The 18476-nt window shown below is 35.1% G+C and overlaps 2 long non-coding RNA genes across 2 annotated transcripts; both read right to left on the bottom strand.

Moving 5' to 3' along the window:
- Positions 1-261: 261 nt before the first annotated feature.
- Positions 262-1501, bottom strand: LOC141630702 (uncharacterized). The gene is made up of 3 exons (XR_012537541.1): positions 1372-1501; positions 1025-1093; positions 262-545 (listed from the first exon to the last, which is right to left on the bottom strand). It is a non-coding gene; the product is annotated as an uncharacterized LOC141630702 (long non-coding RNA).
- An 11589-nt stretch (positions 1502-13090) lies between these two features.
- Positions 13091-14338, bottom strand: LOC141630696 (uncharacterized). Its single transcript, XR_012537540.1, has 3 exons — positions 14213-14338; positions 13866-13934; positions 13091-13400 (listed from the first exon to the last, which is right to left on the bottom strand). It is a non-coding gene; the product is annotated as an uncharacterized LOC141630696 (long non-coding RNA).
- Between the last annotated feature and the right edge of the window lie 4138 nt (positions 14339-18476).

Genomic DNA, 18476 nt, shown 5'->3' with positions numbered 1-18476 from the left:
AACTACATATAAACATTATATGAATTTCACAGGTACAGGAATTAGTTTATATATTATAAATAAACAGTAGCATCAGTTATTCACAATTAATCTTTTTAAATAAGAAGTATTAAGAATTACGGGGTAAAATTATTTAGGGGTATTCCTTTCACTCACGAGATTGATAATAGTAATTAATTAACAAAACAGAAGATCACCCTTGTGACTCCTTTTACACACAAAAAGAAAACAAGATTAATAATAACAAAAAGGTACTTTTTCTCAATCAAAAAAACATTCTATTGATCTTCATAATAGAAGAACATAAACATGAAAATTCTCATTAGAATACAAATCAAGTGTAAAAAAAACACTAAAAAAACAAAATGGATACGATCAAAGCTCTTCTTATTAAGCTAGCTTAGCCCTCATTTATGTCTTAAATTACTTAATTAGTAATAATCTAATAATAGTAAAGCTTCAAATCACGTTCGCTTGTTCATTCCAGTGGCATCCTTCACTGCCTCTGCTACTCCTTCTGCCTTTGCTTGCAAATGTGTCCCAGCCTACACTTACATGAAAAACATAATCATTATACTACGTAGTACGTGCAAAAAGGTACCAAAAATGAACTTTTATTATATTCTTTTCCAAGTAATAGATTGACTTCATGAGTCAAGATTTTGACCTTAAATATTATAAAGAAAATATTTTACTTTTTTCCAAGTAATAAAATTTATTTTCATTTGAGGAACAGTTCAACTAATTAGTATTATCACCTATTTTTGAATGAATGTCGGAAAATGGGACTAAGTAAAAAGAATGAGTACATTAATGCAAGAAAAGGGAAGAAAACTTTATTTCTATCTAAATTAATATATCATACTCCTAAGTTTTTTTTATCTATTACTTAAATCTATTAAATTATTGGATATTTATAAATTCAGCCTCAATTTAAAAAAATAAGAAACATCTACACTAAACTTTTTTTCCCCGAAGAACTAATAATGTATATTTAAATTCATATGTAAGAAAGATAATATACATCTTGGCAAGTCTCCTTGGCAGATTGGGCAGCATTGCTAGCCTTGTCAATCATTGTGTTGGTCTTCTCCTATAAGAAAAATAGCCTAATACATTAGCATTTTTAAAGTTATAATTTAATGACAAAACTTTATTATAATGTTATTTTCTCTATTCCTATCAAATATTTACCCATTTTATTATAATTCGTAATAGATATTTTAATTAAAATTAAACAAATGATTAGGAAAACATATACTTTGTAAAGAATATTAAATTGAAAATTGAGCTGACTTTATCGGAGATATCGATAAAAGGTTCTCGTATATTTCAATAGAGGTAATAATATTAAAGTTGAAAATGGTGTACCTTGGCTTCGCCCTTGGCCTCGCCAGCTTGGTAGCTCATGTTGGTATTGCTACTCATTTTCAACCTCTATGAAAATTAAGGTGATCTTGGATTAATTTTGTGCGTAACTCTTTAATGAGTATAAAAACTGTTGATATTGATCTTACAATGTTATGTAGAGTATTTATAGTTTTAGTGAGCTAACAAGCATTTGACGCGTGTGTAAGCATTTTATGGAATTGGTAAAAATACAAGGACCAAAATTAGTTAACATATTACTAATTACTTGTGGTTAGTGTTACTTGTAAGATCATTGAAATAAGGAAGCCTCTTTAAGAAATGTTGTCTGACGTTTATTCTTGGTTTCCCTCAAGGTCGGTCATACAAAGACTTTATATTTGTAACTTGTCTATTTAAATCTACCACAGTGGCAGATCGTGAACATATTTTCGTGGGGGCTTGGAGATAACTATTGATACATTTATTAGCATAAGATTTAAACAACATTATAAAATTCAAACGCGTATAAACTAATAATGTATATTTAAATACAAGTAGATTAAAAACACGTGGAACAGGCGGTTATTGCGACCATAAACTAAGTATTACCACACATTAAGTAATACTTGACGATCTTTAGAAAATATAGAATCATTCTTAATAAACTCTAGAGTAAAAAATTTAAAAATTTCCCTTTCAATATAAATTATTAGACTATACGCTAGAAATGCATCTCCCATCTTATTGGGTAACCTTATCTTCTAAACAAATCATATTAACCTATCGAAAAGGAAATATACATTTGACTTCCTAGTCTCGGTCAAATATTGACAAAGATCTTGAAAAGTTGGCAAAATTTTCAAATAAGGATCAGGATCACGTACTTCACAAATAAATATTGTAAATGATATCTCAAATGAATCAACTCATGTGTAGTGAAATTTGATGGATAATACTTCTGCGCAAAGAAGCGGATTTGATTAGAATAAAAAGCTTTATATATATCATTGGGTTACAACACCAATATAAGGGTTAAGAGTCACAGCGCTCTCTTTAACCTAGGCATTTACCTCTAGTAGTAATAGTTTATCAATTGTAACATAGAAAACATTCATATACATGATAATTATGTTCCACTATAATTTGATCTTGTTGATGGCATGCTCGGCCTTTGCAATATATATACAAACCATTCTTATTAGGTACCAATATAATCATATTTTTGACAAAATGAATTAACGTCCGCTGAAAAAACATTCCCACCCATCTTCTCTTACCATTTGAATAAGTGATTTTGGGGTTGAAACAAATCTTAAACATAAATTATGTCTTGAGATTTATTCTGAAAAGCTTGACAAAGGACATCAACAATCCCCAATAGTTTACCCATCAAGTGTAAAATAAAAAAACCTCGTATGAAATTATGGTATTCAACACCGCACTCACATCCCCATGTAAATGAGAGCTATAATATTTATCAACTGTGATGTGCTTTAAGGCTGAAACTGTCCCATCAAACATATTAAGTTTGGACATGGGCTACCTGCACGCCAAGCGAATCTGTGGGCGTATAGCGGTCTTGAAGCCACATTTAGAGGCGTAGAAATGCTTCGACCGAATTGCCTTAGATCAGTCTGTTTCATCTCGGTGAAGGTCTTGAAACGATGCTAGAGATGTTCAGAGTCGCCACCAAGAAATTATGGGATGCTTGGAAACCGTTCGAAATCCACTTTATACCTCAGCCAAACGAAATAGAAAGTTGTGCTTGACATAGGTACTAAAGATAAAGACTCGTCCCCCTTTAGCATCCTATCGCTAGAATGACTCTCATTGCCATGGATAAGGTCGTCCACTATCCAAAGTTTCTGATTAAGGGGTGAGGGTACGTATTGGGAATCTCTTTAATCGAACACCCAATCTCACCCATGTTAGCGCCCTCTACTGATTGATTGTGGTTGCTAGTGCAAAAGTGATAAAACGGGTAAAATGTATGAATGCGCATCCACAAGTTTAACCTAACATGTGAAAGTTTGCTAAGTCGGTTTGTTTATCCAAATATCAAGTAATTGATATCCAATTGGATTTAGATTGATTTGCATGCCAAAAAGGAAATTAAACATCCATTTACCAAGTTCGGGTTATGATGCTTCACACGATCCATTTATTTGGAAAAGGATGTCAAATGACAAAGTGTAAAACGTAAGCTTGTCAATCTTATCCGTCATGTTTTAGGATTAACTGTAGTCGGGATCGTCGTACACAAGTGCTAATAATCAAGCAGAACAACATCAAGCAGTCCCATAAGGACGCGAACCATAGGGCGATGCAAACGGGAATCCTCTGGTTTTATAAAAGGTGGTTAAATCCGTTTTAAACGGTTGTTAAAAAGGTTGTTTAAACCGTGTTTGTGATGAATTATTTGCAAATTTTGTTTGCAAGACTCAGAATGATTACCATTATATTAGTAATATTAGTCGTTGCATTCATATTTGTAAACTTGGAATGTGTAGTTTACAAATAAAAAAGTAAAATGTGCGTGCTTAACCGTTTTATCACCGTACTCGAATTAAATCAACGTGGTATTTATTTTAACCACGGGTGATATCCATTATGGTCAAGACAAGGATGAAAATAAAATAAAATAAAGAGAAATGTTTAAAATGTTGTTAAAATACCCATTTATTTGTAATTAACTAATTATATTATCGAGTCACAGAATAAACCGTCATGGTATATGGAACCAAGGATGATTTCGATAATGGTCAAAATATTTGTCATAAAAAAGAATTAAGATGGTAAGAACCATAAAAGGAAAGAAGTAAAAATAAGATAAAAATGAAAGATGAACACAAACACGTTTGGACTTAGGTCTGAGGAGCCCGTTGGGGCGCGAGTCCGGGGGCGAGATAAGGAGCCCCTGTCCCAGACTAAAGTCCGGTTTGACTTTATCTTTCGTGTTTTGAATCGCGTTTTGGTCATGCTTATAAACTCATAAAAACAGTAAAGACATGAAATTAGTGTAATATTTACACCCTCAAACTTACATGTTATAATGTTTGCGAGGTAGACGATTTTTGATACAGTTTTCTCGTTATGCGACTAATTGGGATTAGAATAAGTTTAAAAGAGTGCCTTAAAATAGGATTTTGTTTGGAAAAGATGTTGAAAATATATTGTTTGAAAACATGTTGATTAATGTTGAGTTGGTCGAATAGGTAGGTCGAATGCACGGCGAAGGTACCAAAAAAAATGTGTAAGGCTTGTGTTTTCAATGGTAGGTCGAAATACGTGTCGATTTCTTGACTTAAGAAGTCAAGGTCTAGAAGTTTAAGGGAGATGTGAGGGGGAGGACTCTCGCGTGCCTAGAGTGGTGCTTACGAGGGGGTATCTATAGAGGATTATCAGGTGTTAGGTCGGTTGAGTTTGCTTGGAGGCCAAGGAGGTGTCCTAAAGAGGCGCGAGCTACCTAGTGCCTCAAAAGTTGTCCTGTTCTTTTCGGAAATATGGATTTTCCTTTGCTCTAACCAATGTTTTGTTGGTTGTGATTTGGTTTTTTATGTGATTGCTTAGCCGTGTGAGCTTTATTTTGGGTGTTATTTGGCGTAGGTATTTTGTATGCTTGACTCGGGTTTGACCCGTGTTGAGTCGGGATTTGAATTTTATGTTGGGTTTTGGCCCGGTGTCAGTTGTGACTCTAATTAGTGTCATTTTAATGCAAATAACATAGTAAAATCATTCATGGCATTATTGTTGACATTCGAGACTCGGGTTGACTCAGATTGACTCAAGTTGTGGGTTTCTGAGTCGGTTTTGGGTCTGAAGACGGTTTTAACTCTAAACAGTGTTGTTTTAATGCAAATGAAGTTAGAAAATCATTTTTGAAATCATTTTTCATATCCGAGTAATGCATTAAACCGTCTTATGTATAGTCAATCCACGCACGCATGTCAAGAACATGTTGTAATTTTATCATCGGGTGGTTTTTGGAAAGTGCAGATACTAGATTCTATAGAGCCCCCACTTTAACTGAGGCTTGGACGAGTCAAAATTCAAAGTATAGCCTCCAGGTCAATGGAAGATTACAACCTGAAGACCATTGCGACGACGAGGTGACTGAAAACGATTTGAGCTAAGGACCTGCCGATGAGAAGGGCGACATCGAGCCGACTGGGGGATTCGATTCAAGGACATGTCATTGGGAAAGGTGTGTAGAGACTCGCCAGCCATTGAAGGTGCATAGAAGCTCGCCAACCATCAAAGGTGCATAGAGGCTCGACAGCCACGAAGGTCCGGGTTTCGGTGTCTTGGACTCATTGGTTCGCGATTTTGGTGTTTTGGTCTCATTGGTCCGGGGTTTTGATGTTTTGGACTCATTGGTCCGCGGCTTTGATGTCTTAGACTCATTGGTCTGGGGTTTTGGTGTTTTGCACTCATTGGTCCGCGAATTTGGTGCATTGGACTCATTGGACTGGTGTTTTGGACTCATTGGTCCGCGGCTTTGGTGTTTTGGACTTATTGGTCCAGGCTTTTGGTGTTTTGGATACATTGGTCCACGACTTTGATGTCTTGGATTCATTGGTCCGGGGTTTTTGTGTTCTAGACTCATTGGTCTGGGGTTTTGGTGTTTTGGACTCATTGGTCCGGGGTTTTGGTGTTTTGTACTCATTGGTCCAGGGTTTTGATGTTCTGGACTCATTGGTCTTGGGTTTTAGCATTCTGGACTCATTGGTCCGTGGCTTTGGCTTTAGCCTTGGCTTTTGCTTTGGCTTTGACTTTGAGTGAATAACACTTTGCTTCGTTGTTCTTTTTTGCTTTTGTCTTTGCGTTTGGAGATCAACAGGCTTGGATCTATTCGGATTTTCCCGTCCTTTGTTAGAGGATGTTGAAGGTTCAAGCGAGAACGGGCCTGGAGGTATAAGGTTGGCGCCTTGTGATGAAATATTTTTGTGATGGGATGTTTTTTACATGGAATGGGCTTGCCTTCCGTCATTCATCATAAACAAGGAGATGTTCCGGATTTGTTATAAGGCTTCGTCATAAAATCCCTTTTTTTTAAAAGCTTGTTCTAAATTGAGTGATAATGAAAGATTTCTATTGCCAGACATGGAATAAGTAAATAAAATGGACACGGAGTTTCGAGTCCTCTGCTTACTCCGTAAGGAACTTCACTTGAGTGTACTCACATTGAGTCGGAATGTGTTTGTTTTAAATCAATCTCAAACCAATTCTTGTGGTCAAAAGGAAATGGTAAAGGAAGAGAAAAAGATACATGAAAGTTGTGTCTTTATTTAGATAAATAAGTGGTTAACACAGACTCGAGGAAAATGTGTGACTCATGGGGACATCCCCCAGTTTGTCACTTAGGAATATAAGAACAGACACTAGGATCACAGGCTCAGATCCTAATCATCACTTTCCCTTCAAAGATTTCTGCTTTAGCATCCAACGGCTTGATTGTTTGGTTTTGAGCGTTGACCCATGTGAGCACTTCACTCTCATTGTTGGGGATGATATGAGGACAATAGTCAATAAGACTTCCATGTTTGTGCATAAAGATATGTCTATTAGGGTTGTCTTTATCACTTGGTTGGCTAGGGACGAAGCTATTAATTCGCGGTTGTCGATCATGTCTTGAATAACATGTTTCAGTTTGAAGCATGTTTTAAAATCGTGATCTTTCCCCTGATGATATTAACAATAAGCACTGCCATACCAGAAATGGCTTTTCTTCTATTCAGGCGGGTCTGGAGTGAGCCCGATTGGTTCTAGCTTCCCTTCAGTCATATGCTTTTAAAGAGCTTCGGCATAAGTTTTGTTAAGATTCGTGAATGTGTTGTTTGGCTTGAGACATTAAGGGGGATTGTCTTGACTGAGAGGTGCGATTAAGATTTTGCCAGCCTCGATCATATCTTGAATGACATTCTTCAGCTTATAGCACGTTTCGGTATTTTGACCTTTGTCCGGTGGTACATGCAGTACGCATTACCATCCAAGAATCGAATTTTCTAGTCTTCTGGTGGGCCCGGAGTCAAACTTATGGGTTGTAGTAGTCCTTCTGAATAACGTATCCCCAAAGCAGTGCCATGTTATTCCAAGATCTGTGAATTCCTTTTGATGTTTTTCCATGTTTCCCACCAATGTTGTTAGGATCGAGATCTTACATTGGATCGATGATCTTTTTAGAATCGAATCGGTAGGATCGGGTCGTGGAATCGTAAGATCCAACAAATTAAGTAAAATACGTAATTATGTTATCAAAATATGTTAGAATCTCGTGTTTAAATCTCAAAACACTATTATCTTAGCATGTGCCCACTAATTATTACCATTTATTGTATATTTTTAACTTAAAAGTCATATATAAAATTTTAGTAACTGAAAAAATTAAAATGTTAATAATGTAGGATCGAGTCGTATAATCGTAGGATCGGGTTAAGATTCTACTTTAAAAAAATTTGAGACAAATTGAATCGTAAGATCTTACAAAATTAAGATCCTACCTAATATCGGGATTGGTCACCACCTTTTGAATCGTAGAATCGTAAGATCATATGATCCGGATCGAGAGTATAACAACAATGGTTCCCACATTGGTGTTTTTGGGGATGTTTTTTTGAGTTTTGTATTTGGTTTTGTCAATCCTGGGCGAAAACGGGATTTGGTCATTGTCAATAGAAAGTTTTGGGGAAGTTGCTTGGTATTTTAAAAGGGGATTTGGCGAGGCGATTTCGCGTTCTTTGTTGGTGGGTTCATGATCGTGGGAATCATTAGTTAGTTCTCCATTTTTAGTATTTGCTTCTCGGTGAATTGCGCGTTGGTCTTCTCCTTGGTGATCAGGTTCATTTTTTGTATAACCAAACCTTTTCTCCAAATTAGCTACCCGAGTGTTCAAATCATCGATAGCAACTTCCAGCTTTGAGAATATGTTGTTGATGGAGACAGAAAGCATGAGTATACCGCTTTTTGTATATCATCCTCATCAATTGCATGAATTTTCTCTTCATTAGGACAGATGAGGTAAGAGCAGTCTAGGAACGGTTCTAGACTGTGTTCAATAGAGTCCTCAGGAGAGTTGTTCTTGTTGTTTGTTGAGGGAGGTTGTGGTAATTCCCCCCATTCAATCATATCAGTAATGACGCCTTTTAGGGGGAGACACATCTCAGTATCGTTTCCGCGACCTTGGTGATATTGGTAAAAGAGGTTTCGATTCCATATTCGGCCTTGGTTGTTTGGTAGAGGGTTCGGAGTTGGAAAAATCGATTTGAGCTTTTCTTTGGAGATTAGCCTTTCCAAGGCTATGGCGTAAGGCATACCCAGATTAGGGAATGACCTATGGGGTCGTCTGGTTTAGTTTGGTTGAGTTTCAAGGGGATTGTCTTTAGTGGTTTAGTTGCTTTCCAATTAGGATTGGTTTTGCCATTGGCTAGAAGTCGATTTTCAAGGCGCTTAATCCTTAGCTAAATATCAGAGGAGGGAAAATTCCAAATTGTCAGTTTGCCCTTATTATGGTAGAGACGAGTGCTCAAATTTTCCACAGTAGCTAGGAGTCGAAGGACCACGTTGCTGATTTCGGTAGAAGTCATAGCAGATGCATATTGATCGGCTTCTTGAGTTTCTTGTTGATGATCGATGGCACCCAGGGGATTCCTATTTAACATAAGGATACACGTTATAACTTGTTTTGGCAAGGAATTGCACGAAGAACAGCAAGTACGACACATCTGTATTAAAGGCAGTTATGTCGTGAAGATGCGACAGTGTGACTAGGTTATGAGTTCATTAAATATCGTGAATGATCTCTTATGTTTTAACTCTTAGTGCATGACTTTGAACTTAAACTCGAGTGTCGACATTGGCATAGTGATGCCTAGACAGATGACTTCTGACGAAATTTGGAGGTCTGTCAATGGAGTGATGTTGTTGGACGAGACGTGTATACATGCTTGATCTTTGACCCATAATATAGAGGAAATGAAGGATTTAAACCCGACAGATTTTGACTCTACTAACGCGGTTGGATATGTCTTTGACAATTGGGCGACACGACCTAGGCCAGAAGGTAGGACTAACTTTAGCGGACACTCATCGTCATTTAGACAACTTGACGTGACTCGAGGCTGAATCGGAATGGTGGACTGATATGTATGTGTTGCTATTATTTATGAAGGATTTTCGAAAATAGAAATTTTCAAAAAGGTGGAGTTTGCTTAGGGCTTTTTTTCGAAAAAGGTTGAGTTCATTTTCGGAAGACGGGTTTGAAATAATCGGGGGTTACAATGGCTTAGAAATCAGTATGTGGTTTTCAAAGACAGGTTTCAAAATTCAGAATCACGGATTTTAAAATCGAGAATTGAAGAATTTGGAATCGTCATCACAATGGCCATGAAAACGATTAAATTTGTTTCCAAATAATTTGAAATTGGGTTGAAAATTTGAAACCGGTTAATTTAGTTTACAAACGATTTGAAATTGGAGAATTTGAAAATGGTTAAGTTTGTTTTCAAGCGATTTGGAAATGGGTTGAAAATTTAAAAACATTTAAATTTGTTTTCAAGATATTTGAAAATGGGTTGAAAATTTGAAAATGGTTATATTTGTTTTCAAACGATTTGAAATTGAAGAATTGCAATTGTTGAAATCGTCATTACGACGGCTTGGAAAACGGTCAATATCGTTCTCGAAAGCGGTTTAAAAATTGAGAATTTCGAAAATTGAAATTGCCATTATAACGGCGTGGAAAATGGCATTTCAGATTTTGAATTTCGAAAGTTCATCATTACGACGTTTTGGAATGTGGCGCTTCGGTTTTCGAAACCGGTTTTTGGGATTACGAAAATCGAATATTGAAAATTTGATGGGTTTAAATTTTTGGAGGCTAGAAAACATTGTGTTGTTTTCGAGGGCGGTTTTGAAAAAGGTACATTGTTTTCGAGGTTTGAAACGATCTTGAAAATGATGTATTGTTTTCGAGGATGATTTTCGAAATCCAAAAGGTGCGTGTTTTGAAAATTGAGATTTACAAAGTTTGAAATTGTTGTGGTCCTAAAAACAGTGTGTCGTATTCAAAGACGGTTTTGAAATGGTTCTCAAAAACGGTGCGTCATTCTTGGGTTTTGAAATGTCCATTATGTCGGTGCAATGTTTTGAAACGTTTATAAAAAATCGGGTTTTGAAATGTCCATTATGTCGGCGCGAAAGGAGTATTTTTGAAATGGTTATGAAAAACCGCGTTTTGAAATCGTTATTACGATGGCATAAAAGTGAATTATGCAACGGTCGACAAAAGACCGAGGTTTGAAATGGCCATTATAGCGGCATAAAAATGTGCTTTTGTAATCGAAATGGTTAACAAAAAGCCGGGTTTTGACATCATCATTACGACCGCGTAAAAAAAGTGATTTTGAAACGATTGTAGAAACCGCGTTTTGAAATTGTCGGCGAAAAATTGAGGTTTGAAATCCTCATTATGACGGCGTGAAAAGTGGCACAAGGTTTGAGACAGTTTGTAAAAACCATGTTTTGACGTCATAACGACGGCATAAAAAGGTTGTATTTGCAACGGTCGGTAAAAGACCAAAATTTGAAACAGCCATTATGACGGCGCAAAAAGGGTTTTTGAAAAGTTTTAGAAATGACACGGAACGACTTATGATCACAAAGCTCATAAGCACTCACAATTCATTATATTGTGCATAATGCTGACACGGGTTTTGGCTTAATAAGGGTGGTTATACACTAAGCGATCAATCCCCGATTTTCGAGAGGGTTGCCAATCCAAACAAAATGTGTAAGGTTGGTGCCCTAGCCTTTTGCACGTAGGAAGTGAATGCTCTTTAACAAAACAAAATGGTGTAACGCAAATGGTATGCTTGATGCAATCAGGATGAGAAAACTCACGCGGAGAAGCAATAACTGTTCCTCTACGAATCCTTCACCTAGCAATAAACACAATCATACCTTATGTCACAATCATGCCAAAAACCCTCTTTTTCCCCCAAACTAACAATTAGGGCAAAACCCTAAAAGACAACGTACTAACTGATTACAAAGCACTAGAGACTTACCGAGAAATCGGAACAAAAGACGGAGATGTAGAATCCTGATTGATCAATTACCCTTGAGAGTGATTAGGGTGATTAGAGAGATGATGAATGTCCTTAGGTTTTGTAAAAGTGATTTGTAAACTGTTAAAACGTAATTTATAATATGTAATCACCTTAATCAAAACCGCATAAATTAATCCCATTAGACCGGACTCGGCTGAGTACGCCTTACTCGGTTGAGTCTCTCACTACTCGGCCAAGTATTCCAGGCCAGTAGCCTGGCTAGAAAACACAGGACACGCTACTTGGTTGAGGTCCCCCTATTCGGCTAAGTAGACTAGACTAAGAAAACCGTGGTATTACAAAAAAATGGCAATAAAACTTTTACAAAAGTAGTTAAATAGCGGCGCACAGTCTAAACTAGTTCTCAACTTTTTAGTATTGCGATATTTTTCAATCTTGTCCATTATATACTACTATGAATTGCAATGATATCTAATATAATTTTAAACTTTTGTTTATATGCAATATGAATGGATTAATCGAGCAAATCTATATAATATAATGATAACATAAAAAAGGATGTGGAGTACCTATTTGAACGCCACCTAATAATATTAAACCAATATTAGGAGATGTCATATGGGAAGTTTAATAACTAACTAAAAAAGTTTTAACTTTCAAATTATTAGTTCCCACAAATGTTTAATTTTGTTTCTCACACATGACACTTCGTTTTCCTAATACAATAAAAGCAAGTCAAGAAAACAATGAAAACAATTTCACATTGTCACCCATCTACATGACCACTTACTATATCCTTACATGGTTTTTCATCTTCTCTCGTAAAAAGCCATCCTAATTTAGATTATTCTAAACTTAGGTTAAAGCATTCATTTTTGCTTGACCTTTCATCATTCTCCGTGATCTACATAAATATCAATATCTAGGCCGAGATAGTGTAATTCACAAATTAGTATTATAATTAATGTATGATGTGTGTGTGTGTGTGTGTATATATATATATATATATATATATATATATATATATATATATATATATATATATATATATATATATATATATATATATATACGTCTTTTTCTACGGTTGAACATCATTCAACTTGTTGATACTGATAGTGGTCGGTAGGCACCTCTTTGAAAGTCAGATTTGTTGTGGTCATTCTTTTAATTGATAAAAGGGCCTTCAACTTAGGTTTACATTGTTTATAAGTTTTTACTTATTAAAATTTTGGTTTTTGTCGATGAGTTTATTATTAACCCAATAATAGTACATGGTTTGTAATTTGGCATTGCCACTCCACTGCTTAGGTTTATCAACCACACGAGAAAAGTAAAATAAGAGAATAAAAAATGAAACAGAAGAATATTGTAGTACATTAGTTTATTCAAATTCAATTAAAGTAATATCGTGTGATTTAATGTTATTTTTCTTAATTGAAAGATATCTAACGAATTTCACAGGTACAGGAACTAGTTTATATATTATAAATAAACAATAGCATCTATTATTCATACTTAATCTTTTTAAATAAGAAGTATTAAGAATTACGGGGTATAATTATTTAGGGGTATTCCTTTTACTCACGAGATTGATAATAGTAATTAATTAACAAAACAGAAGATCGCCTTTGTGACTCCTTTTACACACAAAAAGAAAACAAGATTAATAATAACAAAAGGTATTTTTTTCTCAATCAAAAAAACATTCTATTGATCTTCATAATAGAAGAACACAAACATGAAAATTCTCATTAGAATACAAATCAAGTGTAAAAAAACACTAAAAAACAAACTAGCTAAATGGATACAATCAAAGCTCTTTTTATTAACCTAGCTTATCCCTCATTTATGTATTAAATTACTTAATTAGTAATAATCTAATAATAGTAAAGTTTCAAATCACGTTCACTTGTTCATTCCAGTGGCATCCTTCACTGCCTCTGCTGCCCCTTCTGCCTTTGCTTGCAAATGTGTCCCAGCCTACACGTACATGACCAACATAATCAATATACTACGTAGTCCGTGCAAAAATGAACTTTTATTATATTCTTTTCCATGTAATAGATTTGACTTCATGAGTCAAGATTTTGACCTTAAATATTATAAAGAAATGATTATACTTTTTTCCAAGTAATAAAATTTATTTTCATTTGAGGTACTGTTTGACTAATTAGTCTTATCACCTATTTTTGAATGAATGTCGAGAAATGGGACTAAGTGAAAAGAATGAGTACATTAATGCAAGAAAAGGGAAGAAAACTTTATTTCTATCTAAATTAATAAATCCTACTCCTAAGTTTTTTTATCTATTACTTAAAACTATATTTTTATTGGATATTTATAAATTCAGTCCCAATTTAAAAAAAAAACATCTACACTAAACTTTTTTTTTCCCGAAAAACCAATAATGTATATTTAAATTCATATGTAAGAAAGATAATATACATCTTGGCAAGTCTCCTTAGCAGATTGGGCAGCATTGCTAGCCTTGTCCATCATTGTGTTGGTCTTCTCCTATAAGAAAAATAGCGTAATACATTAGCATTTCAAAAGTTAGAAATTAATGACAAAACTTTATTAGAATGTTATTTTCTCTATTCCTTTTAATTATTTACTTATTTTATTATTCTTCATAATAGATATATAAATTAAAACTAAATAAATGATTAGGAAAACATATAGTTTTTAAAGATTATTAAATTAAAAATTGAGACGACTTTATCGAAGATATCGATAAAAGGTATTCGTATATTTCAATAAAGGTAATAATAGTAAAGTTGAAAATGGTGTACCTTGGCTTGGCCCTTGGCCTCGCCAGCTTGGTAGCTCATGTTGGTATTGCTGCTCATTTTCAAACTCTTTGAAAATTAAGGTGATCTTGGATTAATTTTGTGCGTAACTCTTTAATAAGTATAAAACGTTTTTGATATTGAACTTACAAAAGTTATGTAGAGTATTTATAATTTTAGTGAGCCAACAAGCATTTGACGCGTGTGTAAGCATTTCAAGGAATTGGCAAAAATACAAGGACCAAAATTAGTTAACATATTACTAATTACTTGTGGTTAGTGTTACTTGTAAGATCATTGAAATAAGGAAGCCTTTTTAAGAAATGTTGTCTGAGGTCTATTCTTGGTTTCCCTCAAGTTCGGTCATACAAAGACTTTATATTTGTAACTTGCCTATTTCAATCGACCACAGTGGCGGATCGTGAACATCTTTTCGTGGGGGCCAGGAAATAACTATTGAAACATTTACTAGCATAAGATTTAAATAACATTATAAAATTCAAATGCGTATAACCTATAAGGTATATTTAAATGAAAGTAGATTAAAAGCACGTGAAACAAGCGATTATTGCGACAATAACTAAGTATTCCTACATATTAAGTAATACTCGATGATCTTTAGCAAATGTAGAATCGTTCATAATAGACTCTAGAGTAAAAGATTTAGAAATTCCCCTTTCAATATAAATTACTAGACTATACGCTAGAAATGCATCTCCCATCTTATTGCGTAACCTTATCTTCAAAAAAAATACAAGTCATATTAACCTATCGAAAAGGAAATATACATTTGAATTCCTAATCTCGGTCAAATACTTACAAAGATCTTGAAAAGTTGGCAAAATTTTCAAATATGGATCAGCATCACGTACTTCACAAATAAATATTGTAAATGATATCTCAAATGAATCCACTCATGTGTAGTGAAATTTGAAGGATAAAACTTCTCCGCAAAGATGCAGATTTTATTAGAATCAAAAGCATTATATATATATCATTGGGTTCCAACCCCGATATAAGGGTTAGGAGTCATAGTGCTCTCTTTAAACTGGGAGTTTACCTCTAGTAGTAATTGTTTATCAATTTTAACATAGAAAACATTCATATACACGATAATTATGTTCCACTATAATTTGATATTGTTGATGGCATGCTCGGCCTTTGCAGTATATAAACAAATCATTCTTATTAGGTACCAATATATCATATTTCTGACAAAATGAATTAACTTTCGCTGAAAAAACATCCTCACCCATCTTCTCTTACCTTTTGAATAAGTGATTTTGGGGGTTGAGACTAATCTCACAACATAAATTATGTCTTGCAATTTATTCTGAAAAGCTTGACAAAGGACATCAACAATCCCTAATAGTTTACTCATCAAATGTGAAATAAAACAATCTCGTATGAAATTATGAGATTCAACGCCGCATCGCATTCCCACGTAGATGAGAGCTATAATATTTATCAATTGTGATGTGCTTTGAGACTAAAACTGTCGCATTAAATATATTAAGTTGTAGACATGGGCCACCTGCATGCCAAGCCAATCTGTGGACATATAGCGGTCTTGAAGCGCATTTAGAGGCGTAGAAATGCTTCGATCAGATCACTTTAGATAAGTCTGTTTCGTCTCGGTGTAGGTCTTGAAACGATGCTAGAGATGTTCGAATTCGCCACCAAGCAATTATGAGATGCTTGGAAACCGTTCGAAATCCACTTTATACCTCGGTCAAACGAAGCAGAAAGGGGTGCTTGACATAGGTACTAAAGATAAAGACTCATCCACCTTTAGCATCCTATCGCTAGAATGACTCTCGTTGCCATGGATAAGGTCGTCTAGTTCTGAGTAAGGGGTGATGGTACGTATTGGAAAGCTCTTTAATGAACACCCAATACCGCCGGCGTTAACGGCCAAAACTGATTGATCATGGTTGCTAGTGCAAAACTTGATAAAATGGGTAAAATGTATGAATGCGCATCCACAAGTTTAACCTAACATGTGAAAGTTTGCTAAGTCGGTTTGTTTATCCAAATCAAGTAATTGATGTCGAATTGGATTTAGATTGATTTGCATGCCAAAAAGTAAATTAAACATACATTAACTAAGTTCGTATTATGGTGCCTAACACGGTCCATTTATTTGGACAAGGATGTCAAATGACAAAGTGTAAAACGTAAGCTTGTCAATTTCATCCTTCATGTATTCGGGTTAACCGTAGGTATCGTCCTAGACAAGTGCTAAAAATGAAGCAGAACAACATCAAGCAGCCCCATGGGGGCGCGGGCCATAGGGCAATGCAAATGGGTGTTTCTGATTTTATAAAGGAGGCTAAATCCGTTTTAAAAGTTTGTTAAAAAGGTTGTTTAAAACCGTATTTGTGATGAATGATTTTCAAATGTTGTTTGCATGACAAGTTATGATTACCATTATATTAGTAATATTAGTTGTCGGATTCATATTGCAAACTTGGAAAGTATATTTTACAAATAAAAAAGTAAAATGTGTGTGCTTAACCGTTTTATCACCCTACTCGAATTAAATCGACATGGTATTTATTTTAACCAAGGGTGATATCCATTATGGTCAAGATAAGGATGAAAATAAAATAAAATAAAGAGAAATGTTTGAAAAGGTTGTTAAAATACCCATTTATTTGTAATTAACAAATCATATCTTCGAGTCACGGAATAAACCGTCATGGTATATGGAACCAAGGATGATTTCGGTAATGGTCAAAGTATTTGTCATAAAAAGGAATTAAAATGGTAAGAACCGTAAAAGGAAAGAAGTAAAAATAAGATAAAAATGAAAGATGAACACAAACACGTTTGGACTTAGGTCTGAGGAGCCCGTTGGGGCGCGAGTCAGGGGGCAAGATAAGGAGCCCGTGTCTCAGACTAAAGTCCGGTTTTGGCTCGATCTTTCATGTTTTGAATCGTGTTATGCTTTGTTCATACTTATAAACTCATTAAAACAGTAAAGAAATGCAATAAGTGGAATATTTACACCCTCAAACTTACATGTTATAATGTTTGCGAGGTAGACGACTTTTGAGACGGTTTTCTGGTTATGGAACTACTCAGGATCAAAATGAGTTTAAAATTGTGCCTTAAAATAGGATTTTGTTTTGAAAAGATGTTGAAAATATGTTGTTTGAAAACATGTTGATTAATGTTGAGTGGTTCGAATAGGTCGGTCGAATGCACGGCGACGGTACCAAACAAAATGTGTAAGGCTTGTGTTTTCGATCGGTAGGTGGAAAACACATGTCAATTTCTTAACTTAAGAAGTCGAGGTCTAGAAGTTTAAGGGAGATGTGATGGGGCGGACTCTCACATGCCTAGAGAGGTGCATATGAGGGGATATTTATAGAGGATTGTGAGGTGTTAGGTCAGTTGAGTCTGCTTGGAGGCTAAGGAGGAGGTCTAAAGAGGCGAGAGCTACCTAGTGCCTCAAAGGGGTGTCATGTCCTTTTCGGAAATTTGAATTTCTCCTTATTCTAACCATTGTTTTGTTGGTTGTGATTTGTGGTTTTATGTGATTGCTTAGCCGTATGAGCTTTCGTTTGGGTGTTATTTGGGATAGGTATTTTGTATGCTTAACTCGGGTTTGTCCCGTACTGAGTCGGGATTTGAATTTTGAGTTGGTTTTTGGCCCAGTGTCAGTTTTGACTCTAATTAGTGTCATTGTAATGCAAATGGCATAATAAAACCATTCATGTCATTATTTTTAACATTCGAGACTCGGGTTGCCTCATATTGACTCAAGTTGTGGGTTTTTGAGTCGGTTTTGGGTCCGAAGATGGTTTTAACTCTGAACAGTGTTGTTTTAATGCAAATGAAGTTAGAAAACCATTTTTGAAATCATTTTTCATATATGAGTAATGCATTAAAATATCTCATGTATAGCCAATCCACGCACCCATGTCAAGAACATGTTGTAGTCCGATCATCATCGGGTGTTTTTTGGAAGGTGCAAATACTGGGTATCTACATAAGCAAACTGCGAATTGAGTGAGTGAAGATGTGAAATCAAACGAGTGTCTCAATTTTCATGCTAACCATCTAATAAAACAGACTCAATTTTTGTTTCTAGCTCGCTTGTAATTCATCATGCCGTTTGATAGAGGTGATGTATCACTTTTATATACACTTTTATAACTCCTTTCATGTTGTTTTGATACCATTTCCGTGCTTATTATGTCATTTATATGACTTTTCTAGTGGAATATTGATACTGCCGATACTTTAGGTTTTCATGCAG

Source organism: Silene latifolia, chromosome 2, assembly GCF_048544455.1.
Source record: "Silene latifolia isolate original U9 population chromosome 2, ASM4854445v1, whole genome shotgun sequence".
Taxonomy (NCBI): domain Eukaryota; kingdom Viridiplantae; phylum Streptophyta; class Magnoliopsida; order Caryophyllales; family Caryophyllaceae; genus Silene; species Silene latifolia.
The sequence above is the reverse complement of the archived record's forward strand: the minus strand, read 5'-3'. Positions and strand labels throughout refer to the sequence as shown.